Source organism: Schistocerca piceifrons, chromosome 6, assembly GCF_021461385.2.
Source record: "Schistocerca piceifrons isolate TAMUIC-IGC-003096 chromosome 6, iqSchPice1.1, whole genome shotgun sequence".
Classification (NCBI taxonomy): Eukaryota; Metazoa; Arthropoda; class Insecta; order Orthoptera; family Acrididae; genus Schistocerca; species Schistocerca piceifrons.
In genome coordinates this window covers 260,861,424-260,873,883 of record NC_060143.1, presented here as the reverse complement: position 1 = coordinate 260,873,883, position 12,460 = coordinate 260,861,424, and positions in this window count along the sequence as shown.

The window sequence follows — 12,460 nt, the reverse complement described above, 5'->3', positions numbered from 1 at the left end:
CTGTTGGTGAAGAAAGTAGTACGATTAGGCTATTTTTATGCAGTATAGACAAAACTACTGTAGCACTGCTACACGTGACTGGAGAACGACGCTCTCATCATCGAACAGACGAGCTTGCAATTCTGTTTCATCATTCGGTGATTTAAACAGCGTCGGCCAAACAGTGAGACACTGATTTCGAAACGCGCATGGTTATGGTGTAACATCTCTTCTTTATGGTTTTTTTGCTACGTTAATACAGCGACTCACTTAACGACCACCACCCGGTATCCACAAGATGAACAGTATTACAAAGCAGGGTACCAGTGTAGCATCAGTTCGTTAGAGACAGATCCCACACGATTAGGAAAGGACATAAAGGAACCTGTCGATAGCCCTTCCTAAAAAGGTCATCTGTCACAGCCTTAACATTTTTCGAGCCGTTTCGTTTTACCTCATGTGGCGGCGTGCTAAGTTACTGTGGCACGCGGGTTTCAACGTGTTCCAGTTCTGCCGATATACTTATAAACAAATCATAAATATCACTTAACTTTATGTTTTTCGAGGCGATAGGTGTCACTTTGTGATAATCTCTTGTATAACTACTTCTCAATGACGGTTAGGCTAGAGGAAGTCAATAATGTTAAATCGTATTCGATAATATCACACTTAGTTGTCTGAAGCAATAAATATGGCCGCTGCCTTTTAGTTACGTAGTTTTTTAATCTAAAGTATTTACCACCTCTGTTAAGATTAAATTGTTCAGAGTAAGTTTATTAAGATGAATAAGATGTGTGTGTAAGTTGCTATTTTATGTTACACCTGCAATGAGAGACGGAGCACCGCTTCTATCAGTAGCAGTAAGTTAAAATTACTCTGCGAAGTTCTGGGCGGAGAGGTTTTCCCTTATAAATTGGATACACAGACGGCAGTCGCGCTTCTTTGTTTCTCAGACAGCGAGCAATGTCATCTGCGATGCTGCGTGTCTGCAATAACATCTCTGCGTCGGCTGTTCCGCACGGATGCTGGTCGCAGAGATAGTTAGTCCGCATTGGGTAATCGAGAAATGACCCACGGGCGAGAGGACTGCATGACAAGAAGGGTGAAAATTTATCGTTATTTAGCGAACTGAATTTATAAGATGGTTTCTGATATACACACATCAAAAAAAGTTTTTCATCGCCTTGGGCCGGGCGGGGTAGCCGAGCGGTTCTAGGCGCTACAGTCTGGAACCGCGCGACCGCTACGGTCGCAGGTTCGAATCCTTCATCGGGCATGGATGTGTGTGATGTCCTTAGGTTAGTTAGGTTTAAGTAGTTCTCAGTTCTAGGGAACAGCCGACGCAGAGATGTTATTGCAGACACGCAGCATCGCAGATGACATTGCTCGCTGTCTGAGAAACAAAGTAAGCGCGACTGCCGTCTGTGTATCCAATTTATAAGGGAAAACCTCTCCGCCCAGAACTTCGCAGAGTAATTTTAACTTACTGCTACTGACAGAAGCGGTGCTCCGTCTCTCATTGCAGGTGGAACATAAAATAGCAACTTACACACACATCTTATTCATCTTAACAAACTTACTCTGAACAATTTAATCTTAACAGAGGTGGTAAATACTTTAGATTAAAAAACTACGTAACTAACAGGCAGCGGCCATATGACCTCAGAAGTTAAGTCTCATAGTGCTCAGAGCTATTTGAACCATTTGAACCATTTCATCGCCTCAGTTCCGAGATTTCCGGAACCTGTACAGAAAATTGGAATAGAGATCAACATAAACATCATTTCTGCCCTTTGTACTGCTAATGAAAACCACACATTGCATGCTGTACCACCATACAGCGAGACCTTCAGAGGTGGTGGCCCAGATTGCTGTACACACCGGTACCTATAATACCCAGTAACACGTCCTCTTGCATTGATGAATGCCTGTATTCGTCACGGCATAATATCCACACATTTCTCAAGGAACTGTTAGTCCAGAATGTCCCACTCTTCAACGGCGATTCGCGTAGATCCTTCAGAGTGGTTTGTGGGTTACGTCGTCCATAAACAGCCCTTTTCAGTGTATCCCAAGCATGTTCAATAGGGTTCATGTCTGGAGAACATGCTGGCCAGTCCAGTCTAGCGATGTCCTTATCCTGAAGGAAGTCATTCATAGGATGTGCACGATGGGGACGCAAATTGTCGTCCATGAAGACGAATGCCTCACCAATATGCTGCCGATATGGTTGCACTATAGGTCGGAGGATGGCATTCACGTATCGTACAGCGTTACGGCGTCTTCCATGACCACCGGCGGCGTACGTCGGCCCCAATGTCACCCCAAGACAGCAGGGAACCTCCACCTTGCTGCACTCGCTGGATAGTCTGACCGGGTTGCCTTCAGACACGTCTAATTAAAGACATATGCGACACTCATCGGTGAAGAGAACGTAATGCCAATCCTGAGCGGTCCATTCGGCATGCTGTTGGCCCCATCTGTACCGCGCTGCATGGTGTCGTGGTTGCAAAGGTTTACCTCACCAAGGACGTCGGGAGTGAAAAATGGTTCAAATGGCTCTGAGCACTATGGGACTTAACATCTGAGGTCATCAGTCCTCTAGAACTTAGAACTACTTAAATCTAACTAACCTAAGGACATCACACACATCCATCCTCGAGGCAGGATTCGAACCTGCGACCGTAGCGGTCGCGCGGTTCCGGACTGAAGCGCCTAGAAACGTTCGGTCACACCGGCCGGCTCGGGAGTGAAGTTGCGCATCATGCAGCCTATTGCGCCTAGTTTGAGTCGTAACACGACGTCCTGTGGCTACACCAACAGCATTGTTCAACATGGTGGCGTTGCTGTCAGGGTGTCTCCGAGGCATAATACGTAGGTAGCGGTCATCCACTGCAGTAGTAGCCCTTGGGCGGCCTGAGCGAGGCGTGTCATCGACATTTCCTGTCTCTCTGTATCTTCTTCATGTCCGAACAACATCGCTTTGGTTCACTCCGAGAAGCCTGGACACTTCCCTTGTTGAGAGCCCTTTCTGTCACAAAGTAACAATGCGGATGTGATCGAATCGCGATATTGACCGTCTAGGCATGGTTGAACTACAGACAACACGAGCTTTGTACCTTCTTTCTGGTGGAATGACTGGAACTGGTCGGCTGTCGGACCTTCTCCGTCTAATAGGCGCTGATCGCATGGTTGTTTACATATTTGGGCGGGTTTAGTGACATCTCTGAACAGTCAGAGGAACTATGTGTGTGTGATACAATATCCACAGTCAACGTCTATCTTCAGGAGTTCTGGGAACCGGGCTGATGCAACACTTTTTTTGATGTGTGTATTTACTGCAAGAGAGACAGATTTTTTATTAATTTGATGACTTCATAATCAGGTAGTACTTAATATCTTTTGCTTTAACAGCGACTGAGCTGCTGCCTGAATACTATTATAACAATTTGGTATCCAACTTAGCACTTTCCTCTCTTATTTACGATGTACGAGGGCCGTTCAGAAAGTAACCTCCAGTTGATTTAAAAAAATACACCAAGTTAAATAAAAATATTTTAATATATACATCTTACAACTACATCTTTGCACTATTTTTCTACATAGTCTCCATAGCGATTGAGGCACTTATCGTATCTCTTCACAAGCTTTGAAATTCCTTCTGCATAAAAATCACCCGCTTGTGCCTGGAGCCAGCCTGTGACCGCATCTTTGAGCTCCCCGTCGTCATCAAACCGCTGTGACCCGAGCCATTTCTTCAAATGCATGAAGAGGTGATAATCACTTGGCGCCAGGTCTGGGCTGTAAGGTGGATGGTTGATAACGTCCCACTTGAAGGACTCAAGAAGGGCCATTGTTCTGCGAGCAGAGTGAGGACGGGCGTTATCGTGCAAAAAAACGATACCGGAAGTCAGCGTACCACGGCGTTTGTTCTGTATAGCCCGTCGTAACTTTTTTATTGTTTCACAGTACACGTCTTGATTAATGGTCGTACCACGTTCCATGAATTCAACCAACAACACCCCTTTGGCATCCCAAAACACAGTTGCCATCAGTTTTCTGGCAGAAAAATCTTTTTGGTAGGCGAATTTGAATGTGCCCACATCTTTGATTGTTCTTTTGTCTCAGGGTTCACGTACTTAATCCAGGTTTCGTCACCGGTCACGATTCTGTTTAACAATGGTTCTCCTTCGTCCTCATAACGTGACAGAAAGTCTAATGCAGATGCCATTCTTTGAGTTTTGTGGTGGTTGGTAAGAATTTTGGGCACCCATCGTGCACAGAACTTACGGTAACTCAATCTTGCTGTCACTATCTCGTACAAGAGAGTCTTAGAAATCTGTGGAAAACCAGTAGACAACTCCGACATTGAGAAACGTCGATTTTCACGAACTTTTGCATCAACTGTCTGAACGAGTTCGTCAGTCACCAATGACGTTTTCTCGTCCACTTTTAAATAAACGTACCCATTCACGGACAACTCCTTCACTCATAACTCTTGGTCCGTACACGGCACAAAGCTCACGATGAATAGCTGCTGCAGAATATCCTTTGGCTGTAAAAAACCTTATGACAGCACGCACTTCACATTTGGCGGGGTTTTCTATTGCAGCACACATTTCAAACTGCCACAAAAACTAAAATAGCGCAGGTACGACGTTCACTCGACCACGGCTTGATGCCGACTGACCTGTTGAGTGCGTGAACGCACAGATGGCGTCGCTACTCCCCCCACAACCCGCACTGTGACCAATCGGAGGTTACTTTCTGAACCGCCCTCGTACATTATATGCTGTAATATCATTTATTGGTAAGTGTTTATTATAATGAAGAATATTATTGTAAATAAACTTTTCTAAATCTTTTAAGGACTCACCATTAACGTAATTTACTTCGTCCTTATCTACTTCCCAATCTTTCTCATTCACTAGATGTTTCACAATTGCGATTTAAAATGCAAACCCTTTACGTGGACTCATTGCACACAGAGTTCACCTGTAGTTAGTTTACCGCTCAGAAAATAAGACACGCTTTCTTTAGTACTTTTCAATAGTAGCAGCAGCAGCCGTTTCCAGAAAGCAGTTGCCAGAGCGTTATTTAGTGCCACAGGTAAGTCAAAAAGAGAAAGAAGAAGAACTACATTTCAGATTTCACGAGGCTTCCTTTCATTCTTCCTGAAATCAGTTACGGTTTTGTCAAATTTCATGTCAGTGAAGTAAAGAAGTTGTCTTTATTAGGCAACTCAGCACGCTTTCTTGGAAATTAGGCAGTCAGTTTAACTTCTGTTTGATTCATTGTTTGCGGTAGACGCAACTTCTCAAACAGTCTTATAGACAATCCAAGCAAAGCAATTGCCAATGCAAAATCGAAACTTATCAATAATAATAATTAATTTTTTAAATGAAGCAATAATGTGATGCTACGGTCATCCATTAGCAAACTTCTGTAGTTGAAGTTTCCCATTATAAAGATATGAAGTTGTGGCTCTTTCTTCGGTAGGACAAAATAATAAGGTTTCCTCCTGCAAGTTGATTTCCACGTAGACCTTTGGGCAGAGTTCTATCCGTTCTGTTCAACTAAACCTGAACCTCAATGTAACAGCGACTGCATCCATCATCCTGGAAACTCTACAGACTACGATTTCTCCGCCACTGTCTCTTGTTTTCCATTATTTTTAGCGCTTTCGCAAAACCCGTCCAATCACGAAAAGCTGTTAGGGGAATCTTACCTCAAAAGTACATTTTTCCACATAGTCACATACGTGCGACCTGAAATTTCTCCAGGCTTTCAAGAGGTGTACTAACACGTGACTAATTCCCAATCCTCAATAACAAAAATAGGTTAGTTAGGTTTAAGTAGTTCTAAGTTCTAGGGGACTGATGACCATAGATGTTAAGTCCCATAGTGCTCAGAGCCATTTTAAACAAAAATAGGGGGAGGGGGGATGATCGTATCTTCTGATAATTCTATTCTGGTAATATGGCGTATGTTAACCAAGTTTGGTTCGCAGTGCTTCAGGAGTACCAGAGCTATGCTGGAAAAAACAGACGCTCTCTCTCTCTCTCTCTCTCTCTCTCTCTCTCTCTCTCTCTCCATACACACACGCGCACACGCCGCACACACACACACACACACACACACACACACACACAAAGAGGGACAGAGAGGAAGAGAGAGAGGGGAGAGGGGAGGGAGGGAGGAGAGAGAGAGAGAGAGAGAGAGAGAGAGAGAGAGAGAGAGAGAGACTACTCTTGGCTAAGCTGTTATCTGAATAGTGTGTCGACGTGTCTCAATTGAAAGAAACTGTATCATTTACGTCAAACGAATGAAGACTTGATAATAATATTAGCTGTGCCTTCGTATCGAAGAAGTCGTCTTAAACATCGCAGCGCTTTGCTTTATAGCTAAAAATCACTAATGTGTGCCTTTCGTTATAATCTCTGTAGGATTTTCCTTCTCAAAATAAGCTAGTTTGCTATCTTTAACGATTCCACGTCGATGCGACGTTACAGCCCAAAGATTTGTTAATTTTCCAACTCACAGAAGCTGGCTGTGATGCGCATGATGCCTTCAACCGTATAATAAAAGCTAAATGGCTCCAAGACCCATGGGACTTAACATCTGAGGTCATCAGTCCCCTAGACTTAGAACTACTGAAACCTAACTAACTTAAGGACATCACACACATCCATGCCCTTGGAAGGATTCGAACCTAGCGCGGTTCCGGACTGATGATACAAGCCTTCTCGTAGATTTTTCGAGTGTTCAGTAACAGACTTCTGCATTTTACCCTTAGTGAGTCACATGAAGATTGCGATGTCTTTGGTACTGCTGAAATTTCGGACAGATTATATCAAGATTGAAGTTGCACCAGACAAGGTAAGACCCGTTGTACACAAGGGCAAGGAAACAGTAGTGCATCGTCAGTGCTTGTAATTTTTCCAATAGAGTTACTCATAATTCAGTATTCGATACAGCGTAGTCTGAATTGTCGACAGAAACATGCCCCACTCTTTTAATCTTAAAAATAATTCTGAAAATTTATGTGACAGCTACACCGTTAACCTCGTTCACAGCAGGTGACGCTCGCTCTATAGAGCCAGGTGGTCTTAATGGCGACGTGTAAATACCAGGATAAATGGTCACTGTCACCGTCTTCTGTACTGCGCTTGGCAAACGCTGCTTTTGTGAAACTTTGATGTACTGTCTGATGTTACAACAAAAATAGCGTACTCGAGTTTAACTGAAGGTAGCTATTTATAATAGCACATGTTCCTTTGTCGTCCTTTATATTTATTACAGTGACTGAACTGAGCTTACAAGCAAACAAACTATTAGTCAAAGAGTGCACATAGCTGACATAAGGCGCACCCACACCGGACTTTTCGTTTGCCGACTGCACGGCTGGAGAGTTACGATCGTCATCCACGACAGAGTGTTGCGATGCAGTGTTGAATTCATAGGCCAACCAAAGACTGCCTACGATGCTTTCAGCTGTTGACGTATGCACAGTAGTAACACAGTGGCGGCAAGAATTACTTTGGCGACTTAGGCAAGCAATTTACTAGGTTGGTGCTAAGTCTTGTTTTTTCATAAGTTTAAGAAACACAATAGATACACATAACAGAGTCTTTAGCGCCTGCCAACACTGGGGTAACTTCTGTAGTCCGCGACTGTAGAAATCAGCTGACGAAGAATTCGTCAAGTTATGTTCGGAGCGTATTTTCATCCGGAAAGGAAGTTCCTTGAAGGCTGTTAGATATAGAGCGGAAAAGATGAAAATATGAAGGCACAAGATGAAGTTAATAAGGGGTGTTCGGAATGACATCCCAAACCAATCCTGTTTTGATCAGTCTAGCACAAATGGGATGGACATTATCATGGAGTAGCACCAATTTACCTAGTCTTCCTGGTCGTAGTTCTTGAACTGCATCAGCAAGACGTCTCAGTCGTTGACAGTAAGTGTCAGCAATGATGGTTAAAGCAATTCGTAGTACAAAAAATGTTCAAATGTGTGTGAAATCTTACGGGACTTAACTGCTAAGGTCATCAGTCCCTAAGCTTACACACTACTTAACCTAAATTACCCTAAGGACATATACACAGACACACACCCATGCCCGAGGGAGGACTCGAACCTCCGTTGGGACCAGCCGCACAGTCCGTGACTGCAGCGCCTGAGACCGCTCGGCTAATCCCGCGCGGCGATTCGTAATACGCTACACTGTTGCTGTTCCACTAGCTGCATATCATTATCTTTTTTGGATGCACGCAGGTCTTTGTGCGGGAATTTGCCGCTTTGTTTGGGCTCAACCACTCCCTTTGTTTTCGTTGTGTTAGCATGACGACACCATTTCTTGTCACCAGTAACGATACAGGCTGGGAACGATCCTTGTTGTTCATGAGCCGATTGGTAACCATCAGGCACAGATGTACGACGGACATGCGGTGATTTTTGTGACTTTGGCTTAGAGCATGCGGTAAACATAGACCCGATTTTTGAACCTTTCCCATTGCTAGAAAAAGTCGCACTCTGGTTGAATAATTACGGTTCATCATATCTGCCATTTCTCGGGTACACTGAGTAGATCGTTGTGGATTAATGCGTTTAAGCGATCTTCATCAGACCCCAAACGTCTTCCTCCAAGTGGAGAGTTACTAACATCAGAACAAACTTCCTTAAAACAAGAAAAGCACTTTCTTGCCGTGATCTATCCAGTCACATTATCCCCACACACGCCTAAGTGTTTCTGGCTGGCTCGTGTGTCGTCTCTCTACTGAACTCAAACAGTTACCATTTCCCCTCGTGGCACTCCATTTTCTAGTGTCTACAGCTCCACTCACTATCTCCAAATGACAATGTGTAAACTCAAACAGCAACAATGGACTACAAAAGAAAAATGACAATCGATAAATAAACCCATAACAACCGGAATAGCGACATGCAACACAAATATACTAATAATTTATGCAACAGCTTAATACTAATTTTAATCTGTCAGTATTATGATGAGTAAAGACACAATAATAAACATGAAATAGTAACAGACGGAATTATTAGAGGAATACTGACATCTAGGTCATACATAAAAAGTCCAGCAAAGGAGATAACAGTAAATTATAGAATATTACGCCGTGAATTAACGCAGTCAGCTCACACACAAGATCAATGGGAATTTTAAGAACTTCGGAATGAAACTTGCATTTAAAAGAAATAGTAAACTTCAAAAGAAATTAAAAACGCTGACAGAAGAAAAAATACAGTACTTCATAAATCTGTGAATAATGGCACAATAGCTACAACTCCACATTAAAGATAGCAAATCAGTAAATTTTACTCATTGCATGTATACGATATACTAGGAAGATTACATGCTTAAATTGGTTGGTGGTTCGGGAGGAATGCCGGACATTTGCCACGCTGGACATTTGTCATACTTGCCCCTTCGCCAGGTAGCAATCCCTCAGGTAAGGGACACCCTTCCTCGTACTACTTCCGTCCGCTTTCAAACCACCGTCTCCACATCTTACTCGATACAACCAGTACGTAAGGACCTTCTTCTTCGCCGGCCGCGGTGGTCTCGCGGTTCTAGGCGCGCAGTCCGGAACCGTGCGACTGCTACGGTCGCAGGTTCGAATCCTGCTTCGGGCATGGATGTGTGTGATGTCCTTAGGTTAGTTAGGTTTAAGTAGTTCTAAGTTCTAGGGGACTGATGACCACAGCAGTTGAGTCCCATAGTGCTCAGAGCCACCTTCTTCTTCTACATCTTGGCCAAATACAGAGCTTCTTTTCCGAAATCGAAATATTTATAACTTTCGGGAAACGAAAGCAATACCGACGATTATGTCAGTTTGTAATTAGTTCTGACAAGTATAAATATAGATTCCTCTGTCTGTACGGTAGCTTCCTTTCACGTTTACTGATTGCGATAGAAACAGTCCATCGCCATGGCAGCAACAAGAAAGGAACGCTGTAAACAGAATGCGAATGTACTCTAATCATTTCTTTTTGATCACTGCATTTGTGCCTACTTTAATTACTACAACTGCATGCCCAAAAGACAATAAGGAAAGAACAAATGGGTATGTGAATGTTTGAAAAGAAGAACGACATACTCCATATTAATTTACTCTCTAAAATGCGATATCCCTTGCGGCGAAACATTAGTTAATGAAGTGTAGCGGGACAATTTTCAAAACATGTCTGAAAATACGTTCACTAAATAGAGATAAGAACGTCTATGATTGACATGTCATCTAAAGTCGCCGTACAGTTTTAAAATGTTAAGAAAATGAAGTAATACAGAATGCTATGCTTGTAACGTGCGTTGTTGTTCTACATTGTTTAGCTCTGGTATTTACAGAGAAAGCATCCTAGGTTTTGGAGGGAAAAGCCGTAATTGTAATGATCTGCACTACAACAGAAACAAGAAGCACAACGTAAGAAAAAATAAATGCAATGTGTGTTCCAGCTCACAAGCGAAATTCAAGCAGATAGTTCATGTGACTTAGTATGGGCAGAGGTTATATTCGACAACCGGAATAAATTAATAACTGGCTCCTTTTACCGACCCCCTTTCTCAGATGAAACAGTTGCTGAACAGTTCAAAGAAAACTTGAATCTCATCATAAATAGGGACCCTATTCATAGCATTATATTTGGCAGTGACTTTAATCTACCTTCCGTATGTTGACAAAAATACATTTTCAGACCCTATTGTAAATAGAAAACAACTTCCGTAATTGTTCTAAATGCTTTTTTTATAAACTTTTGAACAATTAGTTCACGACGCCATTCAAATTGTCAATGGTTACGAAAACACACTTGACCTCTTAGCCACAAATATTCCTGTGCATCACGACGGATACAGGGATTAGTGAACACACAGTCGCAGCGAGGCTCAGTTCCATAACAAAGAAATTCATCAAAACTAAACGCGAAATATATCTGTTTATAACAGCAACCAAAAATTCGGTTGATGTCTTTCTAAGAAAAAAATGGTTCAAATGGCTCTGAGCACTATGCGACTTCTGAGGTCATCAGTCGCCTAGAACTTAGAACTAATTAAACCTAACTAACCTAAGGACATCACACACATCCATGCCCGAGGCAGGATTCGAACCTGCGACCGTAGCGGTCGTCTTTCGAAGTCTCCAATCCTTCCAAACTATCTAAGTGAAGACCATATGTGGCTTAAGTTCAAAGAAATAGTATCAACAGCACTCGAGAGATTCATACCAAATAAATTAATAAGAGACGGAACTGATCCCCCATGGTACACAAACCACGACAGAAAGCTGCCGCAGGATCACCGAAAAGGGCAAGTATAATTTAGACGAACGCAAAATCTCCAAGATTGGTGAAGTTTTCGATGTTGTTTCACCTCTATGCCACAGTTTATCTATCGTATCGGATGACGGACTGTGATGTACCAGTATCGAAGCAACCCGTGAGCAAATGTTTCGAAGAGATGAAAGATGTAGATAACATGGCTGTCAAAGCAACAGTCAAAAATTTTTTTATGGAGATATTATAGCATAGCACGTGTAACAGGCAGTCATTCGCTATTTTGTTGAAAAATGTCACGGAGATCTAGAAGACGGTGCACAGCCACCGGTCTTTGCAAATCAGAAATGTAACAGCTGCTGCACAAATTATCGACTATACGAACCTGAGGTGATCGGTCGTGTAACCAAGGGCAGCCCATACCATAACGTCTGATGTTGAGCACATATGATGATGAGCCGGCCGCGGTGGTCTCGCGGTTCTAGGCGCGCAGTCCGGAACCGTGCGACTGCTACGGTCGCAGGTTCGAATCCTGCCTCGGGCATGGATGTGTGTGATGTCCTTAGGTTAGTTAGGTTTAAGTAGTTCTAAGTTCTAGTGGACTGATAACCACAGCAGTTGAGTCCCATAGTGCTCAGAGCCATTTGAACCATTTTGAACATATGATGATGACAACTGCAATCTGACAACGTTCGTTCTTCTCAGCGAACACGCGCTTGCATTCATTGTGATGCTGTACGCAGAAGCATAACTGGAACTCGTCAGAGAAGGCGACATGGAGTCACTCCTGCATCCAGTGGTGCTGGACGCACTGCTCTTAGTGCTATTCTCTCTCTTTCCACGTCAATGGGAGCCGCAACAGTGCTCTCTCAGTGCTGACAGTCCGTGGTGCCTCAGACGCGGTGAGACTGTCGTTGTAAATGCATGTCGAGTTGCAAAGAAGTGGCTCCCTGTGACGTGGATGTAGGTCCTACACAGCCGAGCAGGGGTTAGGCTTGTGCGGCCGTTGAGATATTGCATGACGATCAGTATGGCCCTCCTAAACCCACACACCTTATACCGGTACGCCAGTCGTGAGATCCCGAACAACGCGAGCAGCAACATCGCGGGACATTAAGCTGCGACTTCGATAGCCTATGATGCTGCCATCGTCTAATTTCGACACAAATTTAAGGACGTAGCTGGTAAGCGTGA